Raw genomic sequence first — 18,189 nt, 5'->3', positions numbered from 1 at the left:
GACCTCATGCTTGCTTGGCTTTACTTGCTTGGCTGGTGCTCTGCCCCTTGAATCACACCTCCAGCACAACTTTTGGCTGGATATTTTGAGGATGGAGTATCACGACCTTTTCTGTCCAGGCTGACTTTGAACTGAAATCCTGTGACTCCAGTGGAATAACCTTGGCTGAAAAAGCTAAGGAACAGTATCCAGGCCCCAAGGACAAGCCCTAGTACCTACACACACACACACATACACACACACACACACACACACACACACACACACACACACACACACACACAATTTGCAGCCCACATAGCCTAGTTCTACAGTTCATTATCCAGAACTGAATGGTTGATTTGTCATACAATACTGCCTAAATACATTCGCTGTTATTCTTTTCTGAGGCAAATTAACATTTATTGAGTGCTGTGTATCAGGCATTATGATAAAAAAAAGCTTTACAAATAAATGATGTATTTAAATCTTTGCAATCACCCTGAGAGTTAGAGACTGTTTTTTAAAATTCCATTTGTGAAAAGGAAACAGAGAAAGGTAGGTTACAGGTACTACTACAAGCAAAGCAAGGTAAGTGTCAAGAGTACTGAATATAACATCTCATGAAGTGTCCAAACTGGTATTTGAATGCATGACTTTCCCTTAGCCAAGCCTTGGCAAAGGGACTTTCTCAAAGAATAAACAAATATTATAGTTGTTCAAACTAGTTGGCAAATAGGGGGAAAAAAGCAAACTTCGTGTGTGTGTGTGTGTGTGTGTGTGTGTGTGTGTGTGTGTGTGTGTGTGTGTGTGTTGATACTGAGGTTTGAACTCAGGGATTTGCTCTCTGGCTTAGCTTTTTCTATTCAAGGCTGACATTCTACCACTTGAGCCACAGCTCCATTTTTGATGTTTAATTTGAGATGAGTCTTACAGAATTTCTACTGAGGTTGGCTTTGAATCATGATCCTCAGATCTCAGCCTCCTGAATAGCTAGGATTACAGCTACTGTCTCCTGGCTATAACAAACTTCTTTAATGTCTCTCATTTCCTATTTTGATAACCCCTGCCAAAGAAGTCCATGTGGCTTCATCTGGGAGGTAATAAAATCTGAGTGGTTGTCAAATGGCAGATAGTGTAGTGCCATGGAGGTATTTGGATGTCATTCTGTGGTAAGAAAGTGATGAAAGAGCTGTAGCTGGTCAGCATATTTTAAATTATTTATATGGGAATAACGGTCTAGAAAGCTCAAGGGAAGCCAGACACATAGTGAAGAGGCTACTGTAGTAATGTTCAGAGGAGTGAAGGTATTGGCTTAAACCAAGGTGCAACAGAAGTAATCAGAATTTGGATAAAGTATATTTAGAAGGTAAAACTAATAGGCTTCAATGAAGGAGTGAATAGGTCAATGAGAAAGGAAGAATTACTGCTAGGTTTTGGCTCTGCTAGTTAAAGAAATGAGGAGGAGCTGGACACACACAGGTGGCTAGTATTCTACCATTTGAGCCACACCACGACTTCCAGTAGTTTATTGGAGTTGAGTGTCTCACAGACTTTTCTGCCCCATCTGGCTTTGAACCATGATGCTCAGTTATCAGCCTCTGGAATACCTAGGATTATAAGTGTGAGCCACCAGCATCTGGTTGAGAGACTCTTATCTCCAATTAATCATCCAAAAAGCTAGAAGTGGAACTGTGGCTGAAGTAGTAGAGCACCAGCCCTGACTGAAAAAGCCAAGAGAGAAAATGAGGCCATGAGTTCATGCCCCAGCACTGCACACAAAAAGAAAGAAAGAAAGAAAGAAAGAAAGAAAGAAAGAAAGAAAGAAAGAAAGAAAGAAAGAAAGAAAGAAAGAAAGAAAGAAAGAAAGAAAGAAAGAAAGAAAGAAAGGGAGGAAAGGGAGGAAAGGGAGGAAGGGAGGAAAGAAGGAAAGAAGGAAAGAAGGAAGGAAGGAAGGAAGGAAGGAAGGAAGGAAAGGAGAGAGAGAAAGAAGTGCAGAAGATAAGGAAGAAAGAAGTGCAGAAGATAAGGAAGGAGAGAGAATCAGTGAGATTTGAGAAGATCTTACTGTCCACATTGAGTTTGAGATAGCTATAAGACAAAGAAACTGGGGGGGGGGATTCAAACCAGAAAGAAAACAGTTACAGATGAGATTGGTGAAGATGTCATCTATGCTATGCTGGCTTTAGAAGAGATAGAACTGGCCATTTGGGGAGCTTATGAAAGAGTTGGGATAGGAAGACGTTAAGTAGTGTTTATCAAGATTTTTAACTTTCACCATGTACAAACAACATTTTGCTTATTTTTCCCTTAAAGTGACTTATTTTGGAAAAAATTGATAATCTGAAGGAAGAGCTTTATTTTAGTGCTATAAATTAATTTTAGTTAGCTGTTTGTAATACACATTAAAATTAAACATCTACTAAAATTTTATTAGTAATAGCTGGAATTTATTGAGTATTTACTATGTGCTAGGAACTGTTCTAAATGTTGTTAATCAATAATCCATTTTCCCTATTGTGAGTGATGTAAGCATACTAACTGATTTAATCTCTATGATACTGCTATGCTAGAAGTATATTGTCTTCCTCATTTTACAAATGGCAGTGCTGTAGTCCCAGTGGAGTTGTGAAACTCTTGTCTTGAATTGTATAACATATGTAGCAGAGCTGAGCATGGAGCTCTAGGACCCTATATTTAGTTAGTACCTCAACACCTCATCAGTGCGTACTTTTGGATGCACATTTGAATCAACTAGAAAGTTTTTGCCTTTTTAATTCTCATATCTAGGTTCCACCCATACCTATTAATTGGAATCTGGTATGAGGCTCTAGAAAGCTTCTTAGAAGATTCTTTTACACAGCCATGGGCAAGAAAATAACATCTAGCCACTACAATAAGATCTTCCACTGCCCACAACCACCAGCTCCTAGAAACATGAGTGTAGTACACTTAAAACAAAAAAGAAACAGACAAATGCATGAAGATGTTCAGTAGCAGCTCAAAAATACATGTGTCCCTATCTAGATTGACAGTAGTTCATGTATCTGGTGGGCTTGTTGTGGCCTACACAGAGGATAGAAAGGCACCAGTCCTCCCAAGAGGAGCTTGGATCACCTGATTCCTCATTAACATGCTGTTTGATCTTTTCACCAAATTTAATTTGCTGGCAGATTATTAACTTCCAGTTGCTGAAGTGTGTTGGGGCCAAAGGGGGAAGGGAGCCTTAGCAACGGATTGCATGACTTAGCAACCAATTACCACACTTCAGTTACAGCAGATGTGGGAATCTGCCTGCAAAACTACCACTGCTAAAGCTGGGAAGACAAGAAAGGAAGTAGCAAACATCTATGCATAGCAAGTAAGGAAAAAGCACCTTGTCACTAACTCAATAGAGATGAACTTTGGAATCATTTGTTTTGGCTTTTTTGTTTTGTTTTGTGCTGGTCCTGGGGCTTAAACTCAGGACCCAGGTGCTATCCCTGAGCTTTTTTTGCTCAAGGCTAGCACTCTACCACTTGAGCCACAGCTCCACTTCCGGCCTTCTTGAGCAGTTCATTGGAGATAAGAGTCTCATGGACTTTCCTGCTCAGACTGGCTTTAAACTGCAATCCACTCCTGAATCTCCGACTCCAGATCTCCGACTCCTGAATAGGTATGAGCCACTGGCATCTAGCTAAGGCCAAGCGTTTTCATACTTAGATTATCTGTTGAGAATTATACTTGGCTGCTAGTAATTGAAATGGGATGTGGAATTGGCCTTAGCTACAAGTAGAGCTCAAGTTTTAGAAAACCTACCTACCAATCATGAGGCCATGAGTTCAACCTCTAATACCACCAAAAGAGAGGGTCATGGGGGCTTTATTCAATTCAGTTTTTTAAAATTATTTATAAAAGATCTAGAGATGGGCTATTCAGATCTATTATGGTGGCTGTTTAGCATGTTAGTTCCATCCTTTTGTTTGTTAATTTTCTGTTGCTGTTAACATAGTACCATGGATTGGGTGAGTTTTCAAAAAAATATTAAGTTCATAGTTCTAGAGCCACAAAGGTGAGAGGCCATATGGTGATAATCTTCTTACTTGACATGACCCTGAAATGGTACAAGAGATAACATAGGGGCTGGGAAGGTGGCTCAGTGGTAGAGTGCTTGCCTTATATGCATGAGGCCCTAGGTTTGATTCCTAGCACCACATAAGCAGAAAAAGCCAGAAGTGGTGCTGTGGCTCAAGTGGTAGAGCGCTAGCCTTGAGCTGAAGAGCTGAGGAACGGAGCCCAGGCCCAGAGTTCAGGCTCCACGACCAACAAAAGAAAAAAAATTACTTCATCCAAGTTTCAAGCATTCCCTCACTTAAATCTTAGGACTGGTTAGACAAGAGTACATTTACTCTCCCTTAAAAAAAAAGAGATAACATAGGAAAAGACAGTGTGTATGGGGGGGTCTCCTCTCTCTCTCCCTCTCCCTCCCTCCCTCCCTCCCCCCTCCCTCCCCCCTCCCTCCCCCCCCTCTCTCTTTGTTGGTCATGGGGCTTGAACTCTGGGCATGGGCACTGCCCCGAGCATTTCAGCTCAAGGCAAGCACTCTACCACTTGAGCCACAGCACCACTTCCAGTTTTCTGGTGGTTAATTGGAGATAAGAGTCTCACAGAGGTTCCTGCCTGGGCTGGCTTTGAACCATGATCCTCAAATCTCAGCCTCCTAAGTAGCCAGGATTACAGGCATGAGCCACTGGTGCCTGGCTCTCTCTCTCCTTTTTTTCCTTTTCTTTTGTTCTAGTACTGGGACTTGTATTCAGGGTCCCTCACTCTCACTTGGCTTTTAAGCTTAAGAATGGCACTCTACCACTTGAGCCACACCTCCACTTCTGGGTTTCTGCTGGTTTAGAATCTTACTGAATTTCCTACAAGGGCTGGCTTTGAACTGTGACCTTCAGATCTCACCCTCCTGAGTAGCTAGGATTACAGGTGCAAGTCACCCATGCTCCACTTCTTCTCCTTCTTCTTATAAATCACCAGTATCAATCATGTGAGAACTTTATCTAGTCATAGTCCATGTTTCAAAGGCCCTGCTTCTGAACACCATATTTGCAATTTCTACCTTCCCAGTAACTCACAAGAGGAATCATATGTCAGCACAAGGAATCTTGTAGGATACTCAAACCAGAGCAATCTTCCAAATCACAATATGAGTGTTGGCGATCCAGATGCCAACTCTGTTGCAGAGTGTTCCAAGAGTAGAAATAGAGCATGGCACATGATCATCACCACTTTTTTTTTTGCAAGTCGGGCTTGAACTCAGGGCCTGGGCATTATCCCTGAGCTTCTTTTGCTTAAGGCTAACATTCTACCACTTGAGCCACAGCATCACGTCTGGCTTTTTCTGTTTATGTGTTACTGAGGAATTGAACCCACGGCTTCATGCATGCTAGGCAAGCACTCTACTGCTAAGCCACATTCCTAGCCCCTGATCATCACCACTTTAAGTGACTTTCCTAGAAGCTTCACCTAACAGCTTCCACTGGCCTCTTATTTGACTCTTGTAGGAGATTGGACGTATTTATACTTAAGCAAAAGAAAAAAGGAATTTTTGGCAGCACTGGGCCTCATGCTCACAAAGCTGACGTGAGATCACTGAGACCAACTTCAAGCCCTATTTTTCGTTGGTTGTTTTCAGATAGAGCTTGCTTCCTGCCCGGGTGGGTGCCTGAGCCATTATCCACCTACTTTAGGCTCCCCATAATTGCTGGGTTGACAGGTGCGTGTCACCACATCTGTTTTCCTCTGTTAAGATGGTGTCTCACAGATTTTTCTGCACAGGCTGGCCTGGATCCATGACCTTACTATTCTTAGGCTCCTGTGGAGCCAGAATGAAAACTGCTCATGACTATATTCAAGTATGAGTTTAGAAGGAGTCGTACAAACTCCTGGCCTCAAATTCTGATCCTCTCATTCTCAACATCCCAAGTAGCTAGAATTACATGCATAAGATACTAAAACCTGGCTAGGCAAATGGATTTTAAATAAGTAACTAATAGTCTCTTTGCCTCCTCAGCCTACAATCCTTCTGAGAACTTAGGGAAGGAAACTTCTACCTTATTTGGAAAAATGCAGTTGAGTTATATATGAGGGAAGGTCAAGCAGAAATCTGTGAAGTGGCTTAGTAACTACATGAGCCATACTGCTCAACTCAAGCACCAATTATTTTGGCCAGATCTGTTTTTCCTCCATGGAATTTGGAAATCTAGCATTATGTAACTTCTGCTTTTAAAATGTTACATTTAATTTATTTTTATATTATGTGGAAGAAAATAAATATAGAATTCAGCTCCAGATTGCTAAATTTCTAATCACAGGTATAATAGGAAGGGCACTGAATTGAGAGAATAGGATTCTTGACCCAGATTTAAGTATCTTTATGACTCTGTGTGTCAAATCTCCCATTTTTAACTTTAGGGTGAGATGGGAAATTTAAGAATTTGTGAATTTCTTTGAAGTTTTCAAGTCCTACTCTCCTATTTTTCTTATATATAACAATCAAACAGAAACTAATACATTTTGCCAAATGTAATATTTTCAAATAAATATTACTTTTTAGAAGACATTTAATGCTGATTTGCTATCTTTAGAATTTCCATTTGGAAAAAATATGTAGTTGATTATTTACTATTTATAGTTAAGACTTCCTTAGGTCGAACCTACTTGCTTTATTTTACTTAGGAATTTTAAGGCCACAGAAATTACAGCTACAAATGTAGCTGAAATTTGTGTGTGTGTGTGTGTGTGTGTGTGTGTGTGTGTGTGTGTGTGTGTGTGTGTGTGTGTGTGTGTGTGTGTGTGTATTAGGACTTGAACTCAGGGCCTGGGTGTTGTTCCTTAGTGTTATCCCTCAAGGCTGGCATTTTACCACTTATCACACCTCTCCTTCCATCTTTTTTGCTTTTTAATTAGAAATGAGTCTCTTGTTTTTTTCAGCCTGGTCTGGCTTCAAACCTTGATAATCAGATCTGCCTCTTAAGTAGCTAGGATTATAGGCATGAGCTATTGGTTCACAGCTCAAATACTTTTTAAAAAATATTTTTTGTTGTAAAGATACTGTACAGAGGGGTTACTTATTTTTAGTAGGCTTATATTCAACAAATAATGGTTGTCATTGCTGTCTGGCTTCATTATTTCTAGTGACTTCTCTGGCTTCATTATTTCTAAAGACTTCTCCAGAAAGGACAAAGGGAAGATTGGGGCTTGGAATGGGTCGAATATAAGAGGTATTTCTTTGGGGAAGAGTGCAAGAAGCAAAGAGCTAATGGTAAAAAGAGAATTGTGTGTGTGTGTGTGTGTGTGTGTGTGTGTGTGTGTGTGTGTGTGTGTATGTTTTCCAGGGGATTGAACTGCAGGCCTTGCACATGATATCAAGTGTTCTGCCACTGAACAACATCCCTTACTTAGGGGTATAAAATCAATCATAAAACTATTGTTTTTTGAGAACCTTTCAGATGCTTTATATATATTATATTGTTTGGTCTACCCATAATAAAATCAGAAGCATTATGTTTTCTATTTTATGGTAGGCAGGGACCAGTAAACTTTTCAGTGAAGGACAAGACATTAGACATGTTAAGGCTGTGTTGCATATTTATCTTTTTGTTCTGTAATAGCATTACAGAAAGGTAGAAAACTACAGAAATGAGCCACAGGCAGAAATTGGCCTACCTCTCAGTTAACTAGTATTGGATATAGTGGTTAAGAACATGGACACTGCAGTTTGCATTAGTTAGAATTTTGACTCTAACTCTCATTAATTGTGTGCAATTGAGCAAGGTACCTAGCCTTTTTCTGCCTCATTTTCATTGTCTGTAAAAATAGGATAATTAAGCCAGGTGCTAGTGGACTCAAGCTTATGGTCCTAGCTACTCAGAAGGCTGATATTTGTGATCTCGATTTGAAGTCAGTCTGGGCAGAAAGGAGACTCTCCATTTACCCAGCAAAGAGCCAGAAGTGGAGCAGTGACTCAAGTAGTAGAGTACCAGCCTTAAGCAAAAAAAGCTAAGGGACATTGCTAAGGCCCTGAGTTCAAGAAAATTGACCACTTACATGAAATTCTTTCTTTCTTGGATTCCAGGGCACCACATTCTAGTAGCTTTACTCCTAACTCATTTTTGTTCCTTAGACTTCTTTGCTATTTTCTATCATCTTGTCATCTTTCCAACTTGTAAATGTTGAAAAGCTCCAGGACACAGTCCCTGGTCCTTTTCACATCTCCATTTGCACCTGTTTCTTTGGTGATCCCTTTTTTGCCTAATGACTTTAAATGGCATTTACATATTAAAGACTCCGAAATTTACACTTCTGGGCTAGCCTTCTACTTACACATGTGTCTGACTGTTTAACATCTCCACTTTGGTAGACATTTCAAACTTACTATTCTTTAAACCAAAATTCCCAATATAAAACCTCAAATCTGCTCGTCCTGCACTATTCCTTACTTTAGTGCAAAGCAGCTTCCAGAAACTTCATTCCAAATACTTAAACCAAAATCTTTTAAAATTCACGAACCACTATTTGTTCTAATTGCAAAATCCATTTAGAATCAGGTGCTTCTCATTACCTTACCTGCAGTCACCCTGGTCTAAGCCATCATACTCGTTTACTAGGAATACTACATGATCCTGTATCCTCCTTACTGCACTATATCCTCCTTAACTTCCTAAAAATCAATTCTCTACACAGCTGCCAGTGCATGTAGTAAAACTCAAGTGAAATCATATTACATGTCACTCTTCTGCTCAAAATCACTTGATTCTCATCTTACTAAGAAGAAAAGCCCAGTTCTTACAGTGGTCACTAAGACCCTACATGGTGGAGTTTCCATTACCTCTGTAATCCCATTTCCTACTCCATTCTGTCACACAGGCCTCCTCACTCTTCTCCAAAGTCATCAGGAACACCCCAGCCTTAAGACTTTTCACTTAAAACATGGGCTCTATGTAGGTTCTCGCAAGGTATTTCATCATCCCTAGGGGTCCTTTCTGAAATCCCCTCATCTCTATCTGTATCATCACCCCCATGGCTATCATGTGCCAAACACTGGGCTGAAGGAATTTACTGGTATCTCCTTGGTTGCATAGGTCTGCATGGTCAGGAAGCTTTTTGAGAAATAGGAGGTAGAATTTGTCTGCAAGATCATATTGCTAACTTGGAATACTTGGGAATGAAGATTTATGCTCTGAGGGAAATGACTGCCTTCCTGACCTTCCAATAGAGATGCATACTGAGTAAACTTTTTCTCCAAATTGGGAGCCCTGGATGCCCTCAGAATTTATGTGTATTGTGCTTCCAAACATGGATGAAGATGTTCCTTAATACAGTTTGTACAGAGACAGTTACCTTAATAGTTCCAACACAGTGACAGGAGTTTTATCTAGAGCTAAGCTTTTCACATTTTTTGGTGCATGTGAATCACTGAGAATATCGAGAAATTTTTTTTTGGGGGGGGGGTCCGGTCGTAGGGCCTGAACTCTGGGCCTGGGCGCTGTCTCTCAGCTCTTCAGCTCAAGGCTAGCGCTCTACCACTTGAGCCACAGCACCACTTCCGGCTTTTTTTTTGCTTATGTGGTGCTGGGGAATCGAACCCAGGGCCTCAGGTATGCAAGGCAAGCGCTCTACCACTGAGTCACCTTCCCAGCCCTTGAGAAAATATTTGTGCTGAGTGAATACGTCTAGATTGATTTGGGATTCCAATTTCTAACAAGTTCCCTAATGATATGTGATGCTGAACTGAGACCCACATTTTGAGAAATAGCCAAGGACTAAATTACCTTAAGAATCCATCCAGCTAAATTTTTCCTCTCAAAATCTAAAACAATATTGGTGCCTATACTTTCCTCATTGCACTAACATCTGTTTTTTTTTTTTCTTGTACCAGTACTGGGGCTTGAACTCAGGACTTGGGCTTCCTTCTGGCTTCTTGATGGTTAATTGAAGATAACAGTCTCACAGACTTTCCTGCTTGATCCTCAGATTTCAGCCTCCTGAGTAGCTAGGATTACAAGTGTGACCTACTGGTACCCAGCTCAATACCCCTTTTTACATCTTCATTTTTTCTTCTGTCTAGCTTGAATTTTCTGCTTCATTATAATGGTCATTTCCTTGTAAATACTTCCCACTCTGTTGTCCATGTCTTTACTCATTACAGTTTTTGGCAAATCTCCCCCAGACTCTATTCAACTACCTATCTCCTCTAAAGCTGTGCCTGAATGGCAAAATAGGCTGTAGAAAAGTCCCACAGCTGAGCTGATTTATTTTACTCTACTACAAGTGGCAATTAGACACATAATGATTTTTACAAACTCTACTACATGTTCCTATTGTGTTTGCGTCTCCACTTTAAGACAGTGGCTCTTAACCTTAGTTGCCTGTTAGAATCATCTAGAGAGCTTTAAAAACTACTCAAACTGCTTGTTTGAATGAAAATCTTAGAATCATCTATAATTCCTTCCTTATTCTCACATTCCATATCCAATCTATCATAAGCTCTATCGTTTCTACTTCTAAAATACACATCAAATCTTTTAACTTCTATCATCTTCACTGCCCTTACAGTCCAAGTCACTATATCTCTACCCCGGAATAATCCCACAACTTTTATCTTCTGTCTCATTTTCAATATGTTTACCACACAGAAGCTTGAATGTGGTCTTTTAGAAATGCAAATCATATAAACTAAATCTTATGCTTTCAAATCCTCCTTCCTTCTCTTCCAGATGTCCCTAGACTATATCCACATTATTTTGCTATTGGGGCTGGGAAGGTAGCTCAGTGGTAGAGCACTTGCCTTGCATGCATGAGGCCCTGGGTTCAATTCCTCAGTACCACATAAGTAGAAAAAGCCGGAAGTGGTGCTGTGGCTCAAGTGGTAGAGCGCTAGCCTTGAGCTGAAGAGCTGAGGGACAACGCCCAGGCCCTGAGTTCAGGCCCCATGACCAGCAAAAAAAAAAAAAATTATTTTGCTATGACTTTCAAAGCTTTAAATGAGCTACAAGCTTCTGGCTCTTTGGTGGTTAATTGAAAATAAGAGTTGTACAGCCTTTCTTGCCCAGGCTTTCCTCAAACCTCCCATTTCAGCCTCCTGAGTAGGTAGGATTACAGGCATGAGCCACTGGCATTCATGTCAGTTTATGAGTACAGTGTGTCCTGATCAATTTTGCCCCTTTCATAGTTCTCTACCAAGTCACTTGGTTTCATTTTTACATATGTACATTGAGTATTGTTACTATATTTGCCCACCTCTTCTCTCTCTACTTGTTTGTCCCCCTTTTACCCTTCCCCACTCCTGACAACATGTTAGAGCTTCCTGATATTCATTTTGTCAAACTATAAGATAGAACTGTTCAGAGTTCTACCATTAGAATCCACCTCTGATTATTCCATGTTAATTTGTATATATATATATATATATATATATATATATATATATATATATATATATGGCCCAGTATATATTTTCATGTGTTTATAATTTAGATCTAACTTCTGCATGAGAGAAAACATGCACTGTTTATCTCTCTGAGTCTGACTTACGTCATTAATTTTTTCCAGATCTATCCATTTCCCTGCAAGTGATAAGCTATTCTTCCTGAAGGATGAGCAAAATTCCATTGTATCTGTACCTATATCTATATCTAGCACATGTTCTTTTTTGTTATTTCTATTATCTTTAAGTAGTAGTAATAAAGAAGTTTCAATTCAACATGTCAATTTATGAATACAATGCCTATTGATCAATGTCTCCCCTTTCATAATTCTCCCCCTCTCCCAACTCCACCAATATTCTCAATTTTCCTAGTTCTCTTTTCACATATTGAATATTATGACTGTGCTCTCTCATCCTTTCTCACCCTATGCATTTCCCTTCCCTTTACTTCCCCACCACCCACATATACATACCTCAAGCTCCAGCTTGCTGGTATTCATTTTGTTAGACTTTAGGTTAGCTGTTCAAAGGAGTTATAACACTGGAATTCTCTCCTACATATCCTATAGTTAGTTAATATATTTTTGTATACATGTATATGACTATATATATATAGGTATATATATTAGATCTCACTTCCACATATCAGAGAAAACATGTCTTTTGTCTCCCTGGGCCTGACTGACTTCACTTAATATAATTATTTTCCAGGTCTATCAATTTCTCTGTAAATTATTTAATATCATTCTAATGGATGAGTAAGATTCCATTGTGTGTGTGTGTGTGTGTGTGTGTGTGTGTGTGTGTGTGTGTGTGTGTGTTGTGGGAGTGTGTGTTCATACCACATTTTCTTGATCTATTCATCCATTGAAGGGTATCTGGACTGTTTCTGTATCTTGGCTATGGTGAATAGTGCAGCAATGAACATGGTTGTACAAGTAGTACATTTGGATTTGGATAAATGACCAAGAGTTGTTATAGCTGGATCAAGTACCTATCAACATCCGTATGAGTTTATTTAGCTACTTTATGTACCCATCTATTAAATTACAATGAGGGGGCAAACTGTGACTATTCAGTGCTATGGTATCAGTGCTTAATACACTGTAGCTTGAAAATAGTAGGCACATATATTTATTGAATTTATGAATATGTACCTGTATATTTTGGCTATAAAGAACAAGAATTCAATGAACATAGTTCTATAGGCTGGGAAGTCCATTATTAAGGAAGAGAACATTCATTGTCTGGTGAAAGCTTACTTTCTGGTTCATTGGCAGTACTTCTTTCTTTGTCTTCTCATTGTGAGGGAATAAAAGGTATATCTTGGTCTCTTTTATAAGAGAACCAGTCCACTTTTAATGGTTCTAACACCATAACCAAATCAGCTTCTAAAAGTTTCAATCTTCCAATAACATTACCTTGGGGGTTAGGATTTCAACATATTGGTTTTTTGTGTATATGCTGGTGTTGGGGCTTGAACTCAGAGCCTTCTGATCTCCCTAGACCTTTTCTGCTCAAGACTGGCAAGTGGTAGAGTGGCTTTTTCTGCCTCTCTCAGATTTCTCTGCCCAAGCAGGCTTCCAACTGTAATCCTCAGATCTCAGCCTCCTGAGTAGTTAGGAGCCACTTATGCCCAGCTTCAAAATATTAATTTTGAGGGAACATAAACATTCAGACCATATTAAGGACCCAATATAATTGCATTTACTTGGACTATATTTTAGTCCCCTTTAATTTGGAATAGTTACAAGGCCTTTCTTTATCTTTCTCTTTTTGTCAACAGAGGTCTCTTTCAGGGGATCTGCAGGCAGAGATGTAACCAAGCTGCATATAGGAGAGCAGGAGGATGGAATATGTTAAGATGGCAGTCCACTTCAGCTTAGTTTGTAGTCCAATGTGTAAAACCCCTTAAGGAATTCCTAGAATAATGAGGTATTTAGTAGTAAAAGATAACACTGTATGGGGATTTTCTTTACAATTTTTCAGAGTGGAGATAAGTCTAGGGTACTTCAAACAATAGAGAATGATCATTGCTGAGGCTGGTTGATGGATATGTGGGGATTCATTCAAACTTTTTTCCTCCTGCTTTTGTATGTGTTAAAACAAATACAAATGAAAGAAATATAATGAAATCTGTAGATGCTTTCTCTTTGTGATTCTAAGAGTGCTATCAAATCATCACTTGGCCAGACCAGCCTTATGCCCTCAAAATAAAGTGTTATTTGTATTTAGATCCAATTTAGAAAAACTTTAAAAAAAAAAAAACAAAACACAGGTTATAATACAGCTGTTAGCCTTGTGCCACAAATACAAGCATAATAATACTTCTGTGCTTTTAATGTTTTACCCATTTGCACTATTGCATTCCACTTACTATCCAGAATCAAGAGTTTGAGGGTTTTTTTCTCCCTTCTTACTTTAACTTACTTTTGACTTTGGGAGTTTTTTCCGTTCCCTGGGGCTATGTTTTCATCAGTAAAATGATATGTTGGAGACGATGGTCTTTAAGATTTTTGCTAACTATGACATCTATGAATTACTGATTGCTTAAAACCCTTAGATACTCACTTGAGGAACCAGAGATATAGAGAAGTTGGTACTTTCCTCAAGTAATAGTAAATTTAGTCCTTGACTCAGCTGTGGACAAAGCCACATCCACAACAGGAGAGTCATCTTAGAATGAAGACTCTGCCCCCAAGTAACTTGTTTGTGGGGTTCCTGAATGACTATGGATTCAAATAAAAGAGAAGTGCCAGACTGAGGACATACCTTAGATGACCTATTTCTTAGTGCTGATTATGGCTAAAAAAAGAGAGTAAGATTTGTCCTTTGCCCATTGATAGCTGGTGGCAGGTTGGTACTAAATAAGCTTCTTGAAGATCATATAGATCTAGAGGTCTGAAAAAAAAGATGGTGGAAACTTCAATTTCTATTATCTTATCTGAGTGCTTACTGGGTTGCAGGCCCTTATCCTGAAAGTGCTTTCCTTGAGCAAATAGTCAAATCTTCATAAGCAATCTTTACAAACACTGAACAACTTACCAATCCTAGCTACTTGGAAAGCTGAGCTATGAGGATTGTGGTTCAAAGCCAGACAAAGCAAAAATGTCTGTGAGTCTTTTATCTCCAGTTAACCATCAAATACCAGAGTAAAGGTGTGGATCAAGTGGTAGAGTGCCAGCTTTGAGCAAAAAAAGCCAAGTGAGATTTCAAGGCCGAGTTCAAGCCTCAGTACTAGCATAAAATAAAATTAAAACCTTGCCAAGTAAATGACAATGCCAATATTTTCACTCAAGCAATGTTTCTTCTAACTTCTTACATGGTTCTTAAAAAATAGGTGCTTTAGATATATTGAATTCAATGGTGTCTAATTATACCTTTAGGATCAACATCCCATTTTTCTGCTAAAGTCTGTATGTATACAAATAGTGTCTTTTTATTTTCAGATCTATTACCTACTCTTCTCAAAACTAAATCTCTTAGGTTTTCTTGATTTCTTCTTTCATTAAATGAGAGACATCTGCAGAAGACTATTGGCCAGGAGGAATGGAGAAGCCATATTTCTCCGTCACTTGCTTGAGAAGAATGTTTTCTGGTGGTAGCTCTATTCCTCCATGATTTCAACTTCTGTTGAACAACTCCTCCATTCATGGCACCTACTTCTGAAAGGCTTCCATGTCATGCTTATAGTTTCTGTATGGCATCACCTGTTTCTGAGTTCAGAGAATATTTATTACCTTTTCCCATTATCCATCAATCCTAATAAATGATGGCAGCTTTCTGTGTTTTACAAATGGTGAATCGCTTACCAACTAATTTGACTCCTTATTTTTGCATGTGTTATGTTTCCCTTCTATTTAGTGCCCTTGTTTTAAAAGACCTAGGGTAGTTTCTATTTTCCTGATACAAATATTTTTTATAATTCCAGGATTACTCTCATCAAATAAATTGATTTATATATTTCAGAGTATCTATCACAATCTCTATCTTATCTATTATCCATTCTGTCACTGCTCCTAATATTTTGTAAGCTCTATAAGAAAGTTTGTCTTTGTATTTGTCATTATCATTTTTTCCCATGCCAGTAGTGGGGCTTGAACTCAGGGCCTCATGCTCTCCCTTGACTTTTTCACTCAAGATTGATACTCTGCCATACGAAGCATAACTCCACTTATATCTTTTTGCTGATGAATTGGAGATAAGAATCTCACAGACTTTTCTGCCCCCCCCCCGCTTGAAACTGATCTTCAGATCTCTCCCTGAGTAGCAGATCCAGTAACATAGATGAATGAATGCATCCACCAAAATATCCAAGTTTTTATTGTATATCCCCATGTGCCAATCACTGTCATAGAAGACAGCAAGGTGAGTACTTGTTACTTGTTTCAAGAGATAAAAAATTTAAAACCTTACAAATGTTACTTAAGTAAAATAGAAATAAAAAGTACAAGTGACCAGCACATTTATTTGCTAGATCTGTCATATCAAAGTATCATATTGGGTAGTGTACCAGAACAATCTGAGAAGCTAGAAGTCTGAAGTAAAGGTGTTATGAGAGTTGTTTTCTTCTGAGCCTAAGCCTTCTCTTCTGGGTTTGAAAATGGCTGCCTTCTCCTCATCTTCATATGGTGTTCACTCAATACTTAATTGTGTCCAAATTTCCTCTTTTTATAGAGTCATTAAATTACATTGGATAAGGATCTGCCTTAATAGTCTCATGTTAGCCTAACTCTCTGGAAACAAATGATTATTTTTTGTACCAATACTTGGGCTTGAACTCAGGCCTTGGGGGCTATCTCTTTTTCAGTCAAGGCTGGTGCTCAACCACTTGAGCCATACCTCCACTTGTGGATTTTTACGGGTTAATTAGAAATAAATAAAAATCTCACAGACTTTCCCTCCCTAGCCAGCTTCGAACTTTGATCCTCAGATCTCAGCCTCATGAGTAGCTATGATTACAAGCATGAGCCCTAGTGCACAGCTATGATCCTTTTTTAATTTAGAATGTTAAATGAGAATACAACAAGAGTTGATGATACAACTAGGGCCTTGGAGGTATTCCTGGAAAGCTTCCTAAAGCTGATGTGGCCAGTGCCAGATCTTAAGGAGCCATGATAGTTTGGATGGGCTGGTTGGCAAAATGGATGCATCCAAGATGCTTAGTGTGAATAAGAGCCCAGAACTTGGAAAGTGAGGAGACATTGTAGAATCAGCAATGTCTGGACTACCAGACTTGGGAAGAAGTTTAAGTGTTATCCAGGACAAGCTCCCATTGGATTCAGGAATCCCATGCCGAAGAGCCGTTCCATTTCTGCTGTACAATTCCTGTGACTAGGAGCTCATGAAAGCTTCAAGTTCTTGGCCAGCTCAAACTGGCTGGTGTTTCAGTGAAGTGGGAAGGATTTACTAAGAAATAGAGGACAATGACACTGTGTGTGTCTTATTGCCAGTGATGCCTCGTGCCAATAAACTCCAGGAACTTTTTTTCTGATACTATAATTCTCACTGCTTCAGTTGTAACTTCTGTGTTTGCAATTACATTCCTGCCTGACTTGCCCTGGACTTTTGTCATATTTTTCTGTTCTACTTTAAACTTAAGGCCAGGGTGCTCTCCATTAGCTCAAGGCTGACGCTCTACCACTTGAGCCACAGTTTCACTTTTGGATTTTGGGTGGTTCATTAGAGATAAGCATCTCCCAGATTTGGGTGCAAAGACTGGCTTGGAACCTTAATCCTCGGGTCTCAGCCTCTGAGTAGTTAGGATTACAGATGTGAGCCACCAGTGCCCAGCCACATGTTTTTAATTTTTTATTATTTGTGTATGTGACATTTGCATTTTGTCTTTTGTATACCTTATAGTTATTTTGAGGACTAAATGGAATAATCATGGGTGTGAATGGGAGTGACAGCATCAATTGTCAGCAATTACAAAGGTGCCTGGGTTTCACTGTTTAGAATTGAACATGAACTAGGAACAAGTGAGCAGTTTCTCAGTTTGCCTGCTTTGCTGATGTACATTTGCCTCATTCTCAGCAAAATAAGCAAATGGAAAATTCATCCATCATCAAACTACCTTTTGGTTGTTGTTTTGTGTTAGTACTGAGACCTGAACTCAGGGTCTTACACTCTCACTTTTTTGCTGAAGGCTGGTGGTACCATATACCACTTAAGGCATGTCTGGCTTTTTAGTGGTAAAATGAAGATAAGAGTTTCACTTTCCAGTCTGGGCTGGCTTTGAACAGTGATCTTCAGATCTCAGCCTCTTGAGTAACTAAGATTATATAGATCTGAGCCACTTGTGCCTGGCTAAAGTACCTTTGATACTCGTGAATGTATGAGGGAGAAGCCTGAGGTTGGGGAGTGAATGGAAGGGGTGGAGACAGAGAAGGGAAGGGAAAAGAAAGAGAGAAGGAGAGGGAGAGGGAAAGGGAGAGAGAGCAGAAAGTTTAGAAAGCAACAGAGGATAAAATCAAATCTTCTCTTTTTATGTGACTTTAGTGTGGTCCTTTCATCCAAATCTCAATTTATTTGTCTGTAAAATGGAAATGAGAATGCTTGCCTCTACATAGAGTTATTCTGATTAATAAAAGTAATGTAGATGAAAACCCCAAGAGGGTACACACTAAGAAAGAGAACCCTAGAGGAATAATGGCCACTGGAGAGAGAGCTTGTGGGGAGGGAGGCAGGAGAATGCTGGTCTAGCTTCACCGGGGCCCTATCTTATTATTCAGAGATTGGTC

At 39.4% G+C, this 18,189-nt stretch overlaps 1 protein-coding gene across 2 annotated transcripts in view; it reads left to right on the top strand.

Annotated features, from left to right (window-relative positions):
• Arhgef9 (Cdc42 guanine nucleotide exchange factor 9) overlaps nucleotides 1-18,189 on the top strand; it is a 230,862-nt gene that overhangs the window by 62,670 nt on the left and 150,003 nt on the right. The window lies entirely within an intron of this gene.

The sequence above is a fragment of the Dipodomys merriami genome, unplaced genomic scaffold (genome assembly GCF_024711535.1).
Source record: "Dipodomys merriami isolate MVZ:Mamm:240054 unplaced genomic scaffold, mDipMer1.0.p SCAF_3, whole genome shotgun sequence".
NCBI lineage: Eukaryota > Metazoa > Chordata > Mammalia > Rodentia > Heteromyidae > Dipodomys > Dipodomys merriami.
The sequence above is the reverse complement of the archived record's forward strand: the minus strand, read 5'-3'. Positions and strand labels throughout refer to the sequence as shown.